Source organism: Podarcis cretensis (assembly GCF_951804945.1).
Source record: "Podarcis cretensis genome assembly, chromosome: 5".
In the NCBI taxonomy this organism is placed as follows: domain Eukaryota; kingdom Metazoa; phylum Chordata; class Lepidosauria; order Squamata; family Lacertidae; genus Podarcis; species Podarcis cretensis.
The window spans coordinates 43,642,698-43,664,867 of NC_137174.1; the positions used below are offsets into that span (position 1 = coordinate 43,642,698).

Genomic DNA, 22,170 nt, shown 5'->3' on the forward strand with positions numbered 1-22,170 from the left:
CACACACACACAAACACACACGTGTCCACAAAAATAATTTATGGGGTGGAGCATGGTCTATGACTTGGAACTACAGGTTGTTGACTATTTTGATTCATTATATTTGTTTTCAGTTTGTCCACTGAACAACAATACTGTAGGACTCTAAACTAAAGACTCCTAATGCTGAAATTCACACCTCTTACACAGACCCCACCTTGCTACAGTGAATGTCCGACATTTGGTCTGAAACCAGTCAGGCTTTTTTGTTGTTGATGATGATGCTTGTTTGTCCACAACATAAAGGAAAATATAACACAAAGTAGATAACTCTTTAAGCCGGGGGTCGGCAAACTAAGGCCCGGGGGCCAAATCCGGCCCAATTGCCTACTGGATCCGGCCCACGGATGGTCCAGGAATCGCCGCATGGATTGGTGTGGGGATTCTGGTCGTTCGGGCTGCGCCATTTCCCGCCCCCTCCCTCACACACATCGCGGCACCGCCTCCTCCCTCTCTCCTCCTAGCTTCTCCCCGCCCTGCCTAGAGGAGGAAGGAGGATGGGCTTTGTTGCGCTGTGGTTGGCTGAGAGCCATTTTAAGCAGCCGTTCACGGTGCCAGCCCTTTCACGCCACTCATCGTCCCTCCACCGCTGCCAGCCTCTGCCGCTCGCAAGGCACAGGTAAGCAGCCACCGGGTGTCATCCGGTGCTGTGGAGAAGGGAGGGGAGACTCATGGGGAGGATTTTTATTTTCAAAATATAGTCCGCCCCCCCCCCACAAGGTCTGAGGGACAGTGGATCGGCCCCCTGCAGAAAAAGTTTGCTGAACCCTGCTTTAAGCAATCACTGGAGCCTTGGCCAAAATGGTCCATAACTTCTTTTTATCAAAGTCTTAATTTGTGTCTTGCGTATCCATGGGGGAAAAAGCACTCCCATGGCCAACCCTGCAGATACGCATGCACTCACTTGCTCACTGCAATGAAGCAGTGCTTGCATGTTTCCCCCAACAGAAGTCTGTGGTGATGAGGTCCTGGGGATTTATTTCCCTACTTCTACTTTTCACAGAGAGACGCAGGTGGCGCTGTGGGTTAAAGCCTCAGCGCCTAGGACTTGCCGATCGAAAGGTCGGTGGTTCGAATCCCTGCGGCGGGGTGCGCTCCCGCTGCTCGGTCCCAGCGCCTGCCAACCTAGCAGTTCGAAAGCACCTCCGGGTGCAAGTAGATAAATAGGGACCGCTTACCAGCGGGAAGGTAAACGGCGTTTCCGTGTGCGGCTCTGGCTCGCCAGAGCAGCGATGTCACGCTGGCCACGTGACCCGGAAGTGTCTCTGGACAGCGCTGGCCCCTGGCCTCTTGAGTGAGATGGGCACACAACCCCAGAGTCTGTCAAGACTGGCCCGTATGGGCAGGGGTACCTTTACCTTTACCTTTTACTTTTCACAGACCCTCATCCATGTGCTCACTGTGCCAGTTGAAACACCAGCCTTTTGCAGCATATGAAACGAATTATTATTTTACGCTCACCATCTTACTTTGGTTTTGATTTTAATTAATTATATTATTTTCAAATCAGTTTCAATCTGAGAAACCCTAACCTGGTGGGTGGAATCAGTTCTCCACCACCTCTTATGGAATTATGCTTCCTCCCAACCAGAATATGATGAAGATGCAATTGTTGTTTTAATTCTTTTTTTAAAAAAAAACACCAAATAGTGTTAATTCTTCTTTTCAGCCAGCCTATGCAGAAAATAGAATGAGAAATTAGGTCACAATGCACTGCAGAGATACTAACATAGTTGTTTCATAATCTGTGCAATCTACTTATTCTGTCCTGAATTCTACAGAGAATTCATCCATCTTTGAGGAAGATGTTGTACTGCATAGCATCTGAATCAATCCTTTCAGTTTATTATACCGCACATCAAAAGCCATAGAACTAAAATTCATTTAACAGTCATTCTGCATTATGAAGATTAACAAGCTGCAAATAGTTCCACTAGAAAACTGAATTCAATAAAACTAATTAGTTTTTCCCTTACAGTAGGTAATGAGGACAGCTGTGTTAGAGTGTATTTTGCTAACTCCCAACACTCCCTCCTCCCTTTTCCAAATCCCTCAGTCACTGACCTTCAATTTGGAGGTGCAAACTGCCAACATAAACAATTACAGAGGCAATTTTGCAGACAATTATGTAGGCCCAAAGCATTTAGGTGCAATCACACAACTGCAGCTGATTGAAATGCAAGATGAAGATACTTTGAATTTTCCATAAAATTTATAGTTAAATATTTAAAGTGAAAAGGATATGCTTTATTTTGAACTGCCATTTCTAAAGTGCTTTTCTTCACAGATGATCATCATACAATGTTTTGTACATTATCTTCTGCAGTCTCATATTCTAAAATCTAGAAGCATGTTTGTGTGCTCTCTCTCACATACACACTAGTCATAAAGAAATGGAGGAAGCTATTACTGAATTTCCTGGTTCCTAACAGATGTTTCCTGGAAAGAGGATGTGGACCGAGTCATTATGACATGGTAAGTAGCTATACAGACAAAGTGATGACATTTAACCTAGTGGTCAAGTGCCTCTGCAATGTACTGTACACACAATGTCCCACACTTTTGTTGAAAAACTTAAGTGTTAAATAATATCATCATCCTACACAGTACCCCTCACTTTTAAGCAGGGTGCAGAACTTTCATAATTATAAACATAACCATTTTCTAAGAAATGATAGCCCCCCGCCTCCCTGAGACCGCCAAATGTGCTTAACTAAAGCAATGTTCCATTTGATAGATAAATCACTTGAATAGCTGTTGCCTCGTGACAGGGAAAATGTGTAATATCTCCATGCCAGCACCACACACACTAAGCAGCTGATGGCACAGAAAGGCAGTGCAAATTTTGGTTGGCACACAAAAATTAAGTGTTTTTAAACACAGTACCTGCCACTTGCAATGCTGCCAGAAATAAATAATTTATTATTATTATTATTTGTTTGTTTATACCCCACCCATCTGGCTGGGTTTCCCTTTTGAGCAGCATTTGTAGGGGCAAGCACAGCACTGAAATCAGCCCATGTTCTTGTTAGAAATGTGAAAACATACTTTTATTTCAGCAAGAGATGTGGTAATTAGTCTTTGAGTAAAGAAAAACAGCATACAGTAATTTATTGTAAGATAGGAAGTTTTACTGGCAAAACAGTATCAAAATTAGCAGAATTGACAGTTTCTATAGGTGCATTCAGTTAATACCTGTCACGGACTAGTTGGGCACAGGGGAGCCAGCAAGGGAAGAGCCTGGGGTGTGGTGGTGGTACAACAATGAGCAGAGGGAGAAGAGGGGGGAAACCAGGATGAGGAGGGATCAGAAACAGAAGTCTTTCCAGCTTAAAGTTAAGACACTATAACAGCTGGAGGGCCACACACAATAAAGAGTCATGCTTTCAAAAGCCATGTGATGATCAGTGAATTCCATTGATCAATTGTTATTATGGAAATAAGGGGTCAATTGTATATAAAACATGGATGCAGAGAAACACTATTATCGAGATAGGAGTCTGTGATAGCTACTCTTACTCCTTGTGGGTGGTTTGGCTCTAGAATAAAGTTGGTGCCATCTGTCAGTTAAAGTCAATACAGCCCAACAAGCCCAAGGAATTATATATAGTTTCCAGAGAGAGATAGAACATCAAAGCATGGGCTTTTCTGATAAAACAAAAACTTGTTCTTTTTCTTATAAATTAACTTCTATGCAAACTTTTGCTGCACTTTGATTAAAATTTGGAAGGGCTGCCTGCAAGCAAACAAAAAGCACTCCCTATTTGTTTCTGGAAAAATGGGAACACCCCAGCACCACATTTTCCCAGTTTCCTTCCAGGCCTTCACATCTCTACCACTGCACCAAAACCCAACATACCTACTTTTGACTGAATAAGCACATTTAATAGCCTTTCAGGTTTTGGGAAAAGACTGCTTACCAACATTAATGCATTATATGCTGGAGAGGTGAAAGGGGAAATGAATCAGGAACAAACTAGCAATTATCTGCTGTGAAGGATGACAGCTATAAACTAAGTAAGCATAACACTGCTAACTGCACACTTTCTAAGTGTTCTGGCAAAAAAGAAGATGATATATAATAATATAGCATAGCAAAGCAAGAAAAACACAGGATAGCGTAACCCAAAGTGTAGCTTGAAAACATGATACCCATGAATTATTCCACACTACTACTAAAACAATAATAAAATGCCCATCAGTCATGTTGCTGTGATTCTCAGGAATATTGTAATATCAATTTTAAAAATGAAAAACACATTTATCATCACTTTCTTCTGTGAAAATTTAATCTAAAAGTATATGTCATTCTTGGAAGACTCAATTATTCCAGCCACAATGAATTAAGTAAGTATCTGACATATTATGTTTTGGTTTAGGAAAATCAGCTTAGGACATAGTTCAATACTGAAACATTTTCAATTAAATTGTTTTCTAAAAAGTGTTCACATGCATTGATTTTTATATAATATTATATAAATATACACACACACTATATATTTATATGTTTTATATTGTTCATGATGTCTGTTAAAGACTTAAACAGTTGATCTATGTGTGTTTGTATATAAGCAAGTTCCACTGAGTTCAAACAGGGCTTACTTCCAAGTAGGTGCAGATTGGATTGCAGTTGAAGTTTGCTTTGGAAAGAGCACAAAGCAGCAGCAGCAATCTGAACTGTAAGGATAAACACATCTGGCATAGCTTGTGACCAAAGTAGATGCTGTCATTTTTTTTGGCATCTGTGCTGTAATGGTACACGCTGAAAACCACGCAGATGCAGAGCCTTTCAAAACAGAAAGATAGTGTGGTTCTCATTTGCAGATAAACAGGCTAGAAGAATGACACATCTTCCTAGGATTCCAAACAAATAAGTGAATCAAGGAAATTTCTAGTTTATTTCTCAACCAAAAGAATGATTTTAAATGAATATTTCATGTCTGTTTCATGAAAGTTTTACTCCCACTTCTGAGAATTAAGGGTTGGATCCAAACTTGCTTAGCACAGGCCCATTGAGATAAGTGGTACTTAAGTTTGTTTCAAGCCCTTTCATAGGACTTGAAGGTAGCTGAGTTTAAAAAAAGAAAAAAAATGTAAACTAAGCCTTTTATTCAGGATATCAACCATGTATAATGTTTAATTAAATAATTAAATGCAGAGCTGAGCAATTTACCATTAAGGTGTACAACATAAGTGTTGCAATATCGCAATATATTTATCTCCATGGGCCAAACACATTTTGTTGTGGAAAATAATTGTAAATGCATTGCATTAAGCAAGAGATTCAGAGGCTTAGAACCATGCCTTCAAAGGGAAATAGTTGCAACTGCCTGAAGGAGCATCTCCACCCCCATCGTTCAGCCCGGACACTGAGGTCCAGCACCAAGGGTGCTTCTGGCAGCTCCCTCACTGCGAGAAGTGAGGTTAAAGGGAACCAGGCAGAGGGCCTTCTCGGTGGCTGCACCCAGCCTGTGGAACTCCCTCCCATCAGATGTCCAGGAAATAAACAACTATCTGACTTTTAGAAGACATCTGAAGGCAGCCCTGTTTAGGGAAGTTTTTACTGTTTGATGTTTTATTCTGTTTAATATTCTGTTGGGAGCTGCCCAGAGTGGCTGGGGAAACCCAGCCAGATGGGTGGGGTATAAACAACAACAACAAAAACAACAGAGAAGAGAGGCAGGACCAGGAAGGAAGCAGATGTTTTAATTTGACATTTGGAAGTATGAAACAGGCAATGAATGGCAAAGAGAAGAGAGTGGTGTCTACTATTTAAGTACAGTTTAAAAGGTTTTCTTAGCGTACTGGCAAGTTTGGAAGGAACATATCCCAGATGCTTGCAATCTACAATCGCCTGTAGTCTGTTTTGACTCAACTTCGTAGCAGATCTTTTGGGTTTTGATTACTTTGGGTTCCCTACTGCTGCCAGCCTAGCCAATTAAGCAGCTGAGCCCAAAGTACTGGAAAAAAAACCTCACAACATTTCTGTCAGGAGTAGAAATGGTGTCAGGGATTCCAGTGCTTGAACCAGAATTTCAGTATCTGGGGTTGTAATCCAGCCTGCAGTTTCTCTCACAGTGAACCTGGCCCCAAGGTGAATGGGACAAACTTTAGGAATACTGCTTTTCTGGGGAATTATTGAGAGGCAGTGAAACTATACAGGTTAGCTGAGTTGGTTACAGTATGGTGCTGATAATGCCAAGGTTGTAGGTTCGAATTCTGCATGGGACAGCTTAATATTACAACACTGCAAGGAGTTGGATTAGATAATTCTCAGGGTCCCTTCCGATTCTATGAATCAGAGCATGGTGGGCAAGCAGGAACCAGGCCACACATGCAGAAGCTGTTTCAAGCCCCTCTGATATATCCCCTCTGATAAATCAAAGAGAAAACATGATCAGGAAGGTAGATCCCTGGGCATCTTGCAAAGCCTTTTATAAAGACTAGATGCTCTGGAACTGGAGAAAGGGAAGAACTAAGAAACATTACTACATCCTGCCCGGCTCAAAGCAACAACAGCCTAGCCTGTACCAACTGAAGGCAACCCAAAAAGTGCATTGTGTTCTGCTAGAGCAAGAACCGCAAAGCAAGCAGAAGCACAGTGGCACTTCAGTCATGGCAGCAATAATCAACTAATACACAGATACAGTGGTGCTCCGCAAGACGAATGCCTCGCAAGACGAAAAACCCGCTAGACAAAAGGGTTTTCCGTTTTGGAGGTGCTTCGCAAAACGAATTTCCTATGGGCTTGCTTCGCAAGACGAAAATGTCTTGCGAGTTCCTGCGGGTTTTTGTTCCTTTCCCCCCCTTTTTCTAAGCCGCTTATCCGCTTATCCGCTAAGCTGATAAGCCGCTAAAAGCCGCTAAACCGCTAATAGCGCTAATCCGCTAAGCCGTCAATGGGCTTGCTTCGCAAGATGAAAAAACCGCTAGACGAAGAGACTCACGGAACGGATTCTTTTCGTCTTGCGAGGCACCACTGTATCATCGGTTCAGTCTGTTCTGATGGCTTTGAGCAACCAAGCATCCATGGTAACAGAGTCATGGGACATTATACCCTATGGCTCTGGAGTAGATCTAGAGAAGAAGGGAGATTGAAACAGTACCCCCTTTACATCTATTGAATCTATTCCCTTCTACACTTTGTCGAAGGGAAACTCACCACTGGAGTAGAAATCATATATTGAACAGAGGGAAAGTTCTTTGGGCAGGCTGAAAGCAAAGAGTAAGGTTTCCGTAACTTCTGTCATAGAGCTTCAGTATGCTGATGACAATGTAGTATGTGCACACTCAGAAGATTACCTCCAAATCATCCTAAATATCTTCGCAGAAGCTTACAAAAAGCTTGGCCTGTTGCTCAACACCCAAAAAACCAAAGTGCTGCACCAACAAGCACAAAACAACCCCTCGGTAGCACTACAAATGCAACTCAATGGTATAATGTTGGAAAGTGTCGATCACTTTTCCTACCTGGGCAGTTATCTTTCCACAAGGGCCAACATTGATGCCGAAATCCAGCATCGCCTGAGTTCTGTGAGTGCAGCTTTCTCCTGATTGAAGTGCATAGTGTTTGAGGACTGGGACATTCACAGGGAAACCAAAATGCTTGTTTAAAAAGCTATTATACTACCAACCTTACTATATACTTATAAAACATGGACAACTTATAAACGCCATCTCCAACTTCGCAAAAGATTCCATCAACAGTGATTCCAAAAAAAATTATACATCACTTGGGAAGGCAGGCGAACTAATGCCAGTGTACTGGAAGAAGCAAAGATCACCAGTCTCGAAGCAATGATTCTTCAACATCAATTTTGTTGGACTGGTCATGTTGTGCGGACACCTAATTATCGTCTTCCAAAGCAACTACTCTATTCCGAACTTAAAAATGGAAAGTGTAATGCTGGTGGTCAACAAAAGAGGTTTAAAGACTCTCTCAAGGCAAATCTTTAAAAATGTAGTATAAACACCGACAACTGGGAAGCACTGGCCTGCAAGTGCTCCAATTGGAGAACAGCCTTTACCAAAGGTGTCATGGGCCTTGAAGACACTCGAACGCAGAACAAAAAGGAGAAACGTGCTGAAAGGGGAGGCATCCTTGGCACACCCTCATCGTGATCAACTCCTGCCCGGAAACCTATGTCCCCACTAAAAATTATTTTAATATGCAATAATATAATAACCTATATTCCTTATGCACATTTCACCTCTGTGTAGGAAGCAAGCTTATGCTAAACTAATTCCAAACAGGACTATACACAGATAACTACCACAAGGGGACCTAAAAGCCACCTCTTTACAAGAGAGATCTTGTAAAGGTAAACTTCAACCAGATTATCAAACAAGCATAAGAATCCCAAGTCAATGAAAATGTAATCAGCGATACTTTTTCTCTCTTGTAAAGATCCACTTTGTTGCATTTACATGTACCTTTTGTTTCACTTTTTTATTTTAAAAAGTATGTCTACAGAGTGCCCATTAAAAATATATAATGTTGTACAATAGTATACTTCAATCATTCAATGATATGGACATATGGACCTCTCTCAATATACAAGTGCCTTTGAAAATCAGGACAAGTTTCAAAGCCCAAATAAGACTACTTCCATGTCAACAGCTGAAATATAACCATCTATTCTCTCCCCCCCCCCGACTGTCTTCTGAGAAAGTTCTGTGAACTCAACATGAATACTTCCTCCACACAAAATAACACAGCTGTATTCATTTATAAAACAAAAACAGCACTGTAGGAAAATATGCTGCTCTCTATTCTGGCGTGTTATCAGTCAAACAAAGGGGTAAATGTTAAAAATGGAAGGCATGCCGTTTAGGGTATCCATAAAGGTCAAACACTTACTGAATTATTCTCTAACACATATGTGATATTCTAAACCTTTCCATGGTTTTTTAACTCTCACTGCAAATTAACAATGCCCATGGCAGCAAGATGACAGGACCCTGACTTAGCCTAGGCCCCAAAGTGGGAACCCGCTAAACAGCCAAGGTAAACTTCAACCAGATTATCAAACAAGCATAAGAATCCCAAGTCAATGAAAATGTAATCAGCGATACTTTTTATCTCTTGTAAAGAGGTGGCTTTTAGGTCCCCTTGTGGTAGTTATCTGTGTATAGTCCTGTTTGGAATTAGTTTAGCATAAGCTCGCTTCCTACACAGAGGTGAAATGTGCATATGGAATATAGGCAGTAGGTGCAAGTATACCACTCTCCTTAATGTCTTATTTCAGTCAATGTCTCAGAACTATTGAGAGGGAAAAGCCTGCCACACAGTTACTGGAACTCAGGCTTTGGCCTGGAGCATTAGGAAATCAAGCCACGTTTCTGGGCCACGTTCATCTCTTGGATATCATTCAGCCTAAGAGTCTTTTCTTTCAAGCCATCTGAGCATGCCTTTTCAACAGAATGAGGAAAGGAGCCACCAGAAAGCAAGACCAAGTAGTGGCTATAGTGGCATGTAGGAGCTGTGTTGGCCCAGAATGAGCTCAGCATCCTGCTTCACTGAAGACTGTTAACCATAGGAGCCAATTCCTATGAGCCCCCACAATAAAATATTTGAAGGGGTTATGGGCATTCCCATTCAAATGGTGTGTGCGCGCACTGTGTCATGTGATCGATTATGCAGGGCAGGGCTTGCCTGGGCTCCCACAATATTTTATTCAAGTTGGTACCCCTGCTGTTAACATGAGTGTGCACATGAGAGGAGAGTTAACAATTCCACTCATGCCAAGGCCTCTAAAACTGCTATTTATTCTACAATACGGAAAAGCCCCTCAAACTTGCATACACCACTATGACAACCAGTTTAAAGTGGCCATAAATAAAAAAAAGATTTGGAGGAATGTGACCTTGCAATTACACCAGCTAACCTTAGGTCTCATTGTGGCCTTTATTCTACTGCAGGTACAACTGTGCTATAAAAATGCAAAAGCTGTGCTTCTACCACAACTAAATTAGTATCTTAAAAGGCTTTGCAATATTGCTTGGTTTCAACGCTGAGTAATACTTATGGGACTTGCATCTTACACCTCTCTGTTGCAAGAACGCTTCATTCTTAAAAGTTAGCAACTCTTACGACATTTAAGGGTTAAGACGTTAATATCAACACTCATGGCTAAAATCATCTTTCAGTCTTGGGTCTTTGTATTTACAGTTCAACTAATGGAATGTTATAGAATGATTTCATACATCAGACTTGCAGGTTTAACAAGATTTAAAATAGTGAGAGATGGAAAGGAGTGGTAAACTGAAAGGATTGAAGTGACAGGTGGCAAATCATCAGGGGAATTTTAAACCGAAGGACTGTCTTCCAAATGCCCTTGGTATCAATGTGTGAAATTAGTTAAGATACCTTCTGAAAATTAATTATCTAATACTTGAACTAATTATGCATCTATAGATAATTGCAGGGTCATTAGAAACATAAACCTTAGGAAGATGTTACGTCATAATAGAGATGTCATTCATGCTAAGGAAGCTTAATTTCATCAGAATTTAAATTACAACCACTTTTACCTAGGATTTACAACTCAACCTGATATATTTTCAAATAAATTAATGCCTCTTTTCTTCTAGCCCTCAGTTTGGGTTGCTTGCTTAACTGAAATACTAAGTTTCTTCCTGCAATTGCTCCAAGTCAACAAGTGTGATGCAGCAGCAAACAAAAATTGCTAATGCTATTCTAGGCTGCATTAACAGAAGTACTGTGTTCTGATCAAGGAAAGGCTCTATTCTGCCTTGGTCAGACCACATCTGGAGTACTGTATCCAGTTCTGGACATCACAATTTAAGGAGGATGTTGATAAGCTGGGAAGTGTGAAAAGGTGGGTGACCAAGATGATAAAGGGTCTGGAAACCAAGGCTTATGGGGAATGGTTGAGGTAATTGGGTATGTTTAGCCTGGAAAAGGGGAGACTGAGAAGAGATATGATAGCCATTTTCAAATATCTAAAGGGCTGTCATGTGGAAGATGGATCCTGCTCTGGAGACTAGGGCCCAAACCAATGGCTTCATAAAGTAGATTCCAAATAAACATCAGGGTTAACTTTCTGACAGTAAGAGCTGTTTAACAGTGGAACAGACTCCAACTAGAGATGGTGGACTCGCCTTCCTTGGAGATTTTCAAGCAGAGGTTGGATGGCCATCTGTCAAGTATGACAAAATGAGTCTTTATTAAAGAAAAGAAATGGAAGGGATAATTTTTATGTATATATAATATTGCTCAGTAGTTATAAAACCAACTCTTCACTGCATGGATAATAACTGCAATGATTTTACTCATTTGCAAGCAATATATCATATTTCGCTGTCTGACTGAAGTTCTGCCTCCAATATTTCCATGACAACTCATTCCAACTTAAGCCATTTCATTTTCTTTACAGCATGCATTCAACTGGATAGTGCTGATGCTGTTTTGCTTTCTCATTTAATACTGAAGTCAACTTTATGAGCTGGGGGTGGGGGCGGGAGTCCACTAGCACATGCAGCTGGCATTACCCTATTCCATCATCCCATATATTTAATGCAAAACTGGAATGAGATCTGTGCTTAGTGAGGTTTTCCAGAGCTATGTCAGGCTTTGCTTTCTAGGACACATTTATGCAATAGCATGAAATGGTGACTCTATGTTCTGTCATTAGGGTGGGACTGTCGATTGTGCTAGAGCCTAGCACTAGGATACATAAGCTGTAGTGCTGCCTGTGCCAACACGGTGCCCTCCAGATGTGCTGGTAGGGGAGGATGGGAGTTGTAGCTCAAAGCATTTGGAAGGCCCTATGTTCGCGAAGGTTGCTGTAGAGCAACACAGCTAGCTAGAACACAACGGACTAAGAGCCTTAGCTATAGTGGAGGCGAAGTGGGCCATTCAACAAGATTTTTAAAATGTTTTTTCTAAAATAATTTACACTCACCTTTTTAGCCCAGGCAAGGGCTCCCTAAGGTGGCTTATGATTAAAATGCAGTTAAGTCTGAGAGCAGAGAGCAAAAACATAGCAATATTAAACAAAGGATCCAGCTCATTAAAACAAAAACAGAATGTTCAGGGGGAAAACAACCAAAAGCCTGACAAAACATTGTGTGTGTGTGTGTGTGTGTGTGTGTGTGTGTGTGTGTGACATGTCATGCAAAATAATAAGGGGGCGCAACTGAACCATTCTGAGGAGGCAGTTTCTGATTCTACTAGTGGACTGCAACTTCATCCCGAGTAGGGTGCTCATAAACCCGGATTAACTTTCCTACGGAGCCACACCATCACTGTCTTGTTGAACCCCAGGTTGTTATCCACATCTGCTGCTGCAACTAGAACATTCTTCAGGTGTTTCTTTATACAATTTTGCTTCACGGACAAGCTTGTTTACTCAAAGTATTGACACACAGAAACACTAGATTTCTTGTCACTCCCTCTGCCACCTCAAAAAGGAGAAGTTATTGCCTAGCACACTTAAGAGCCATTGTTTCAGGAATTTGCAACAGAACCAAATAAATAAGTACAACCACCCCAATAACAATGTAACAGTGGAAGACAAGAGCTCTGGTTTCATTGTACCAGCAACCCTTTTTAGGTGTGACCGATAGTTATATAATTGCACACATATGCACAGCGCTGAACCCGGAAGTGCCCCAGAAATGTCATAAAAGACACCACTTATTCTGAGTAGACACGACACAGATAGGATTACACCATACCATTAAACCACTGCAAAACCCTACACAACAGGGAATAGGATTATGCTGTAGATAATGAGCAGGACGAGCATAAAACTCGATATACAACTGAAGATTAATATAAAAGCTGGGGACTCAATGAATCCTCAAGTCCATAGAAACAAACATAAGCAAGTTTTTTTTCCCCAGGAAAAAGTATTCAGGAATGAATGTTAGAATGATGTTGGACAGAAATTAAGTGGTTTCCAGCTGTAATGCTTAAGAGATATGGAAAATAAGGTTTTGAAATAAGTAAAAAAAAATTAATGGTGAGGATTTGTTGAACAAACAATTTGAATTGGAATAAAAGAAAGGGAGGTACGAGGAGGTCTGGAAAATAAGTTAAAAGAAAATAAGTAAATGGAAACTCTATGTGTTTTTAGTTGTTTTTATTTTTTTATTTTTTATTTTTTTATTTTTTTATTTTTGTTTTATAATGTACTATTTTTGAAAACTTCAATAAATATCTTATTAAAAAAAAAAGTATTCAGGATTCCAAGTACAGAAAATGCTCTGAATATCCCAGCACTTGTTTATACAATTTTATGCAAACCTAAAATTTTCTGGATAAACTTGAGCAATATTATGTGGGAAACATCTGGCAAATAATATTTAAATAGGAGGCATTGCTAATTACTTTTGCAATGCTACCTGCTTAAAATCAAACCAAGGTTTGTTATTTATGAAACATCTGTTAATATCTTTTCATGCATCTTCATGCTTGACCATTTTTATCAAATATGGCTGGGTTTGTTTTTTTTTTAAATCAATAGAGTGCACACAGGAAGCATGAACTACCTCTGTTTGCCTTTAGGGTGGAAAAATTTCTCACCTTATTTACTTTATTCACGCCCCAAATACAGTTTGTTATTACTGCTAGAGCATGTCAGCCAGCCTCCACACCAGTAGTTCTTAACCCGAGGTACCACTGTATTTACATTATGAAAGCACTCAATTTCCTATTAACCTGTTCTGCAATTACAAGTCCTTAAAAAGTTTAGCATGACAACATGCATACATATTAAAATTTTAAAAAATTAAATAGAGTTCCTTTTCCCCTCCCTTCAGTTTTGATCGATGGCTATTCTTGCTTAGGGCTGGGCAATATTAGGTTTTCAACACCGTGGTATATCACCAGCAAAACTTTGTGGTTTGGCAATATAATGTGATATTGAAAAGAGAGGCATTGGCCCCAGCCTGCGAGGCCTCAGGTGAAACTGCTTCAGCTCTCACCATGGGGGAGCTGAGGTGCTTTCACCCCAGCGCCTTGCAGGTCAGGGACAATGCAGCTAGCCCCCATCTGCTGCTCAACGCCCCCCAGCTAAGCTAGCCCTCCACTCCCCAAGATGGAGGAACCCCTGTGACATATATCACTGGTGAAACTGCCACGGCTCTGAGCCCCTCTGCCTACAGCAGCCAGCTGCAGCTTGTTTATCCCTCACTGAGCAGTGGCGGTTTCACTAGCGATATATCACCAAGTGAAAACACCATCATGGTCTGCCCCTCATACTGGTCCTGGGAGATATATCAATATACTTGCTCCAGTGATATTTTTTTTTTTTGGTTCAATGACCTTTCTATATCTATCCTGTACTAAATCATTGATTTTATCAGAGCATAATAATACTGTATAATTAACAGTAAAGGTAAAATATAAGTAATCATTTATTTTATGTTGGTCAGTGCTAACTTCCAATAATTGAAAAATTGAAAAACATGAGCTATATCTACTTGAACAGCATAATAGTGTCAGAAAACATGATTAATTCCTAGATAATTCTAACTTAAAAGAATTACCTCCTTAAAAAGGAACCCATACATCAGCATATCTGAACTTCGTAAAAATACAGCTTTTTATAGTGCAATAAACAATACCATTCATAGTTACAAAGGAAAGTTAATGTTTCCACTCTCTTTAAAGTCTGAAATGCATTCCTCTTAGAACATAAGAGAAACATCATTTGTTAAGAAAATCAATAAAGACTGTATTTCATCTAGATGTTGAATTCTCAGGATACATGGTCTAATTTTTCAGAGATGCTGTCCTCTTCCTGCTTTCTGTAGGACGTACGGATGTTCAGTATCTGTGTCAGGTCAATGTAATATTTTTATGGCATCACAGAGTGTGAGAAGGACGGTACAGTCACATGAGGATTCCTCCTAAGGTGGATGAACATAGAAACGCTGCACAGAGAGTTAAATAAAACATCAGACGCAATAACCCAATTTCTGTTTTCCTTAGAAGTGAAAAGAAAACTTGTAACATTCTGATAATTACTAGTATGTGGTGACATTTGGTATTTTTAAATAAATACAATCTTAATGTTAATTTCATCTGGCCACAATCGCCACCTAGAAATATTGCGCACAGTTGGGTCCAAAAGAAATATACCCAATCTTGACTTATCAGAGACAACAGTATAGTGAGTATGGAGAAGCCCCAAGAATAGTGAAGGTTGCCATGCCTGTGAATCCGAACTCCTCCACTATTACACACTATTTCAGGCTCTTGTCTGCTGTCTGTATTGCATTAGCCCTGCCCTCCACCAAACACCAATAAAGTGATTTTCCAAATGAACAAAAACCTACACATGCATGTAGAAAAACAAAATAGTCATAACAATATGTTGTGAAGAGTTCAAAACAACATATCTGCTACAGTGTGCAAAATGGTAGGCTATGAACTACAGAGTGCCCTTTTGCATAATCTTATGCATGTTTACTCAGAAGTAAGTGGTATTTAGTTCGATGGGGTTTATTCCCAGGTAAGTTCATATATAGAATTGCCGTTGTGATGTTCATGCATCCAACCACAACCTTAGATCTTTTAACTTCTAGATAAGACACTGGGGAATTATCTGAACCTGAAGCGTGATAATGCTAGCAAATCACACTAGCAACGTTTTACCACATCCCCCAAATGCAAAAACAGGGGAAATATTTTACTACAAACAAGTATCAGAAAATAAGGACTGTAACTAATAATCAGGGCCTGTTGTAGGGAAGGGGGTTCCATAAATGAGGTGGTACCACAAAGAAGGCCTTTTTAAAGAATACTAGCTGCAGAAAAGTCTATCTTCAGAGTCAAGAATCAACCAGGTGTACTAAAGCCTTAACAGACAGCAACCCTTTAGTGCATCTACAACACAGCCTAATATTGCTGAGTCAAACAAGGAAAGACAGAAAGATTCAACAGGGAAAGGAATTGGGGTTTTTAGAAATACACTCTTTAAATATTAAAAAATACTGATTGCTTGTCTTCCTTTAATTTGCATTTTAGCACAGCAGTAGATGCTAACAGGATTTATTTATTTATTTTTAGTATGAATAAGTTGGCAGTGTTAAAATTTTGCTGATACTGTTGTTTACTGGCAAACTTTATCAGTAAACTGCAAACGTCGTAGGGTTTTTGACCCCCAAACCCTGTCATTCATATAATAGAGTTGGAAGGGGACTTGTAGATCAATCAAACACAGGAAATCCTGAGCTAAATCATCCCAATATCAGACTGCCTAGCATCTGCATGAAGACCTTCAGCAAGAGATTGATTTCCTCCCCTGGGTAATTGACTCTACTACTGAACTGCTCTTACCATTCAAAAGCTTATCTTAATGTTCAGCCTATAACGTTAAATTCTAGGAATAAAATCACCATAACATTTAAATCTGTTTCATGTTGTTTCCTGTGCAGAACACATTATAGAAGTGATAAGATGTTACAGCAAATAATATTTATTTTAAAATCAGATAATTTACATAGTGAATAAGTAGCAATCAAACTCATCACTCCAGGGTCTAGTTAGTATATGAAGCCTGACCCAGAGAAATATCAGTTTAAATAATACGTGTTATTCAGACAAAACAGCAATTACCACACTAAAAGTAGCTTAGCAATAATACTCCTATTGCAAACGGAATGTAAAATGAAATGCTTTGAATAGCATATTCTTTTCTGAGGCTTTAGACTAAAAGGACAACCAATTTCAGCCTAGGCTGCAAAATAAATAAATATATTTTTAAAAATCAATAACAGAATTGTGACCAAAGAACAATGCCACGCTCACCACAAAATGAAATCTTTCACATTTAGCTACAATTTCTACTCAAAAGGTCCTTTGTATGCTAGAACAACAAGAAACAAGCGGATGCAATCGCCATATTCCCCACAGGCCATATTTTACACTCAGTACAAGAATCTGTAAGTAAGCAAACCATCTTATGTCAATATGTAACCCGCGTGGGCAAGTAATTGAAGAGACCTACATAAAATACTTATGCACAATGGGTAGCAATTCCCCCCCCCCCCCAAGTATATTCCTTTGAGCAACACCTATTTGCACTCAAGTAGATGGGACATTAAATTTGTCTTTGCATTTATGTTTTTAAAGAACAAATACCATTTGGATCACAGAAGATAGGTGGAGGAAAATTAATCCTTTCCTCTGCTGCTGCTATCTGAGGATTCTAACCAATTGGCTAGCAATTACATGGAGACATCTCTATACATTAACTAGTACGCACATGAAGACTCCCTTCAGTTATTTGTTTAAAACACACATTGGTCAAGAGTATACCCTGCCACTATAATGTTTCTCTCCACATACCCATTGTACCCTGTTTGAACACCTGTAAAGGGCTTTAATGAACTGAACAGGTAGTGGAATGGACTCCCTTGGAAGGTGCAGACTCTCCTGGAGGTTTTTAAGCAAAGAATGGATGACCATCTGTCAGGGATGCTTTAGCTGAGATTCTTGCATTGCAGGGGGTTGGACCAGATGGTCCTAAGGATCACTTCCAACTCTACAATTCTATGATTCTATGTATAACTCTTGGGTTCTTTGCTGGCAAAACAAAAATATGCCCTTCCTCACTTGATCAATGTGTACGTATACTCAAATGCCTGCTCCAAAAAGAAACAGGTTTCAGAAATGATGAATCAATTAATTCAATTAATACTGCTGTTTTAGTCAATTAAGATAAATACGTTTTTAGAAGACAGGACTACAGCTGCTCATAATCATGTAACCCATTGGACTATATCCATCACCACTTCCAAAAGTCCCTCCATTCCCCAAGAGATTTTCAAAGGATGAAGGGTCTGCAGAACAGGGAAAGCCCTGCATATTAACATGAATTCCATTCCTTTCGCAGAAGACTATTAGGAACCAAGCAACTGGCACAAATTCAGCTAACTGGTCTCACTACTCATGGAACCCCATCCAAGGACAATTGCTATTGCAACAGGGCTTTCCCCTCTCCTTCAACGCCACACATCCCAATTATTAACTCTGGAGGGCTGGGGGAGGGACCCAGAACAACATGTGGGAGGAGACAGGAGATAATTCCATTAGGCAAACAGAAACATCATAATGTTGAATTCTTCCCACTATTTTTTAACAACAAAAGCCATTGTATGGAATACATAAAGGTCAAGGCAAACATTCAGTTTTGTCCTAATACAACATGAGCTTCCTCTTTCATTTGATGTGCTTCATTCATTCAAAATGAACAGATGTTCTAAGTCCTGAGAATTGAAAATGGGGCCTAGCCATTATAGCAGTATCACTAAGAGCCACATAAAATGACACGGGGATTTTTGATCTCTTATCTGCAATAAGCCCTGCATGATGTAAGGATCACCTAATTGCAGTCTCTGAGATGTATAATGATGCCAAAGATAGGTTGTGTGCATTTCATACCTTTAAAGCACATCAGAAGTGCATTTCCTAAACCTTAAGAGAATCCTGGGATCCGTAGTTTACCCCTCACAGCGCTATAATTCCCAATACCCATATAAAACTATAGTTCTTGGGCTTCTTTGTGGGGGCGGGGTATGTGCTATGAATGTATCTACTGTATCTGCAAAAAACTTTCTTCACAATCACTGCTTATTTCTAGCAGCTTAGTTCTCCTGACTTCAACACTAGCACACAAATTTCACATCTGTAACCTGGACATGCAGTATTTAAATGGTTCTTAATTCAAGTCAATATACCTTGCCTCCAAATAGCAATATTGATGTTGCCATTCCTATACACACTTGTCAGGAGTAAACTAGGCAATACCATTGTTCCATCCTCCCTCAGCACCCCTGACAAGATCCTCTCTACTCTCGCCTCTCTACTAAACCCCAGGAGCATCTTTAAACTCACCACTGGACTTTAAACCTAAGGCTTGGTCTATGCCTGTGACCCTGTTTCACAAATAAAGATCTGAAATCACCTAGGGCATAGACTCTCGAGTTCAACACCTGATCCTGGGTCCACACACAGTTTCAGTAGCACTTTAGCTAAGAGAACTAAGAGAAGTAAACTTTGCAGCTCTGGCCTTCAGTGCTATTTCTATCCCCCTTTTAGTTTAGAACTCTTATTTAAGTTAGAAGAGCCATTGTGCTGCTACATATTAGCTCCCATGAAAATAAAATCCTGGGCAAATCTGTGCAAACATGCTATCTGGTGCACTCGATTTTGCCCTTCTACAACAGACCCATAGAGAAAAAGTAACTAGACAATATCACTGTCCACAAAAACAAATATACATGAACTAGATTTACTCAGCAAGGGTAACATTAGCCTTAATTAAATTAATTTGTCACGTTGACATCTCTACGTGTCAATAGAGAGGGAGGGGAATCAGTGCAGAGTTAAGGCAATTTAAACACCAGAAAATAATGAAATGTAAAAAAACCAAACCATTTCTGTCTTCAGTAGCCATCACAATAATCTTAACTCTGCTCCATATCTCAAGTTTAAAAAACAAATATAGTTCTATAAACAATTCATTGATTAGGCACCACATTTTAGAGATGAAAAGGTAATATGCTGGTATAAAATTATACATTCTTTACCTATCCCACTCTCAAATTGAAATTCATACCATGCATGACAAGGTGTCTATCAAAACCAGCTACTAAGGTTCTACTTTGGACTGGACTGTCCTATCTGGGCTGAGATTACAAACACACAATTCTCATAAATCAGGAGAAAATCTTGTTAACTTCAACTGCAGCTGCCACCATCACACATTACTGAAGACTAGAGGTGGTTCAGATTGTAGACAGAGATATTTAAGTGGCCCTAGGGATACAAGGCGGGGTGGGGGGAGTAATGTCTGACCTGACACAGCCACAGATTTGCAGAAGCAATTCATACGAGCACTGTGGCTAACAGGCACGTCAAAGCAATCACACAGATCACTACTGGGAAGTTGTGGCTATATTTGTAGATTGATTTGGTCAGATGCCACTTTCTTCACACAGTCATGACCCTGGAAACACTTGGGAAGTCATTTACAAAAAGAAGAAGTCAGAGCTAACTAATTCCCCAGTGCAGGACTTCACATTATGAGAAGCACATGGATGGTTCTGAAAACTATCCCTAGTCAAGCTGTCCCACTCTGTGACATGTAGTAAACTTGCCCGTTGTCCTGACATCACATTGTGTGTTTCCTGTTCCTGCTCCACATAACAAGCTGACAATAGCAGGGGTGGGAAAATCCACAAGGTGGTAATGTCAGGACACGGGGCAAGTTTACTACATGGTATAGAGGGAGAACGAAGTGTGGGTTCTGGAAATAGGTTTCACATACTCCTTCTAGCTCACCATATGACCCAAGGCTTTAGAACACTTGCTTTAAGAGTCAGTTCCTCATCTGCAAAATGGAAATAATTATAAACAATTGAATCCTTAGAGGATTGCCTCCAAACTGAATTAGTAGCACTTGGGAGAAGGTAGAGCAAGGTCTACTTTGAGAGATGGGAGTCAGAAATTCCTGGGGCTCAGAATTACATGACTTTTTGCACCTCGTTCTAGTTGATGGATATTGGGGTTCTAGTTCCTACAAGCCTAAGGTCTTCCTTCTCCTGCCGTAAAGTGTGTTGTATGCTAGAATGTTAAACAGAAACACACTTATTTGGAAGCAAGTTTACATTAATAAGTCACAGTGGTTTCAGAGTAAATGTGGATGCACTGCAAGTTCAGTGAACTGCAATTTATCCATCCACCCAGTAACATTTCACAACAAAAAATAAAGTAATAACATCTCCATAATGTCTTCGGCACAATTGTCTCTTTATTACAAAGGTTGGCAGGACAGATGTTATTCCTAGAAAACTGCAACAAAGCAAACCTATAAACATTCTAAATACGGTAATTCTCTCTCTGGATGACAGAAGAACGAGCAGCACTAAATTTCTGGTCCAGCGAGCACTCGGTTACACCTCAAGTTTCTCAAATTCAGGCAAAAACCAAACCGTTACTGGCCCGAGAAAACAAATTGCACACAATTTTAACACCTTCTGACTCAATGCCATCGGGGGGGGGGGGGGAATATAACCAAAGAATATCAAGCACAAAGGCGCTCATCATAGCAGACTCCACCATTGCCATGAGCTAAGCTCCACATCATTTGCATAAGACAGCTTCTTACTATGTAAAAGATGCATAACTATGTTAATTAGTTTCAATCAAAAAATCCAACTGCTGGAAAGGTTGCACCAAAAGCCTTACTACAGATATTTGATTACTATTTTTGATTGCTTTTTTTCCTATGTGGTCCAAGTGCAACAGATGCCATCATGACCAAAATCTGATAGGATAGGTGAGAAATTGCCTTTTCCTGGTTAGGTTTGTAGCCCTGAAAGCAAAGCAATGTATACATACATATTATGCAGAATCACAAAAACCTATTGCATGAGACTCGGTATCCATTGCAAATTTTCCACATCTTGAACCTGCTGTAGTGCCGTGGCTAAGCCAGGAAGCCCCCAATTCAAATCTTACCAAGACTGCAATACCAAACATACTTATTAGCAAGCACACACCACTGAACAGAGTGGTGCATGCATCTAGGTAAAGCTTGCCATGAGCTGTACTGTAAATGGCTTTAGGCCGGTCACCATTTCAACATCAGCATCATTCCAAACCAGCAACAGTGGTCTACCTTGCAGGACTGTGGTGCAGTTGACTTTACTAAACATACGTCAAATTCTCCCAAAACTACTCCCCAAGGTGTTATATAAAATGCTCGGTGCTATTCAATGTCCCGGCTACATTTGGCACCAAGGGCTGCTTTTAAGAGGGTATATAACACAGATTTACTGGGCTCTCTCCCTTTTCACAGCCACAGCGGCGGCGACAGGCAAGAACAGCCACTGAAGTGTAGCGATGTGGTGCGACCGCGTTAGAGACGTTTCTTAACGTTTGGAGGGAGGCTGCAGTGAGCACACCAGGCAAACAAACACCTTCCCGGCCACCCGCCACACCTGGCGCACGAGGAGGGGGGGAGCTCGGAGTTCTGATTCGCCAAATCTCTTCGCCTCCCCCCCCCCCCCACCGCGAAACCGGCTCTCCTGCGTTTCGTTCCAAGCCCAGCTGACGACTTTTCCGCCACCTGCGCGAGAGCGGCTGGGGCT

The 22,170-nt window shown here is 40.5% G+C and overlaps 1 protein-coding gene across 2 annotated transcripts in view; it reads right to left on the reverse strand.

The window, feature by feature from the left end:
* Positions 1 to 22,170, reverse strand: part of PTPRE (protein tyrosine phosphatase receptor type E) — a 120,105-nt gene that overhangs the window by 97,234 nt on the left and 701 nt on the right. The window contains exons 1-2 of one of the 2 annotated variants that reach the window (XM_079977147.1): positions 11,967 to 12,011; positions 11,164 to 11,201 (exon numbers count right to left, since the gene is read on the reverse strand). The exons of the other annotated variant lie outside the window; for it this stretch is intronic. The gene's annotated coding sequence lies outside the window, so the exon portion shown is untranslated. Of the gene's footprint in view, positions 1 to 11,163; positions 11,202 to 11,966; positions 12,012 to 22,170 lie in introns of those variants that run through there. 2 annotated transcript variants of the gene reach the window in all.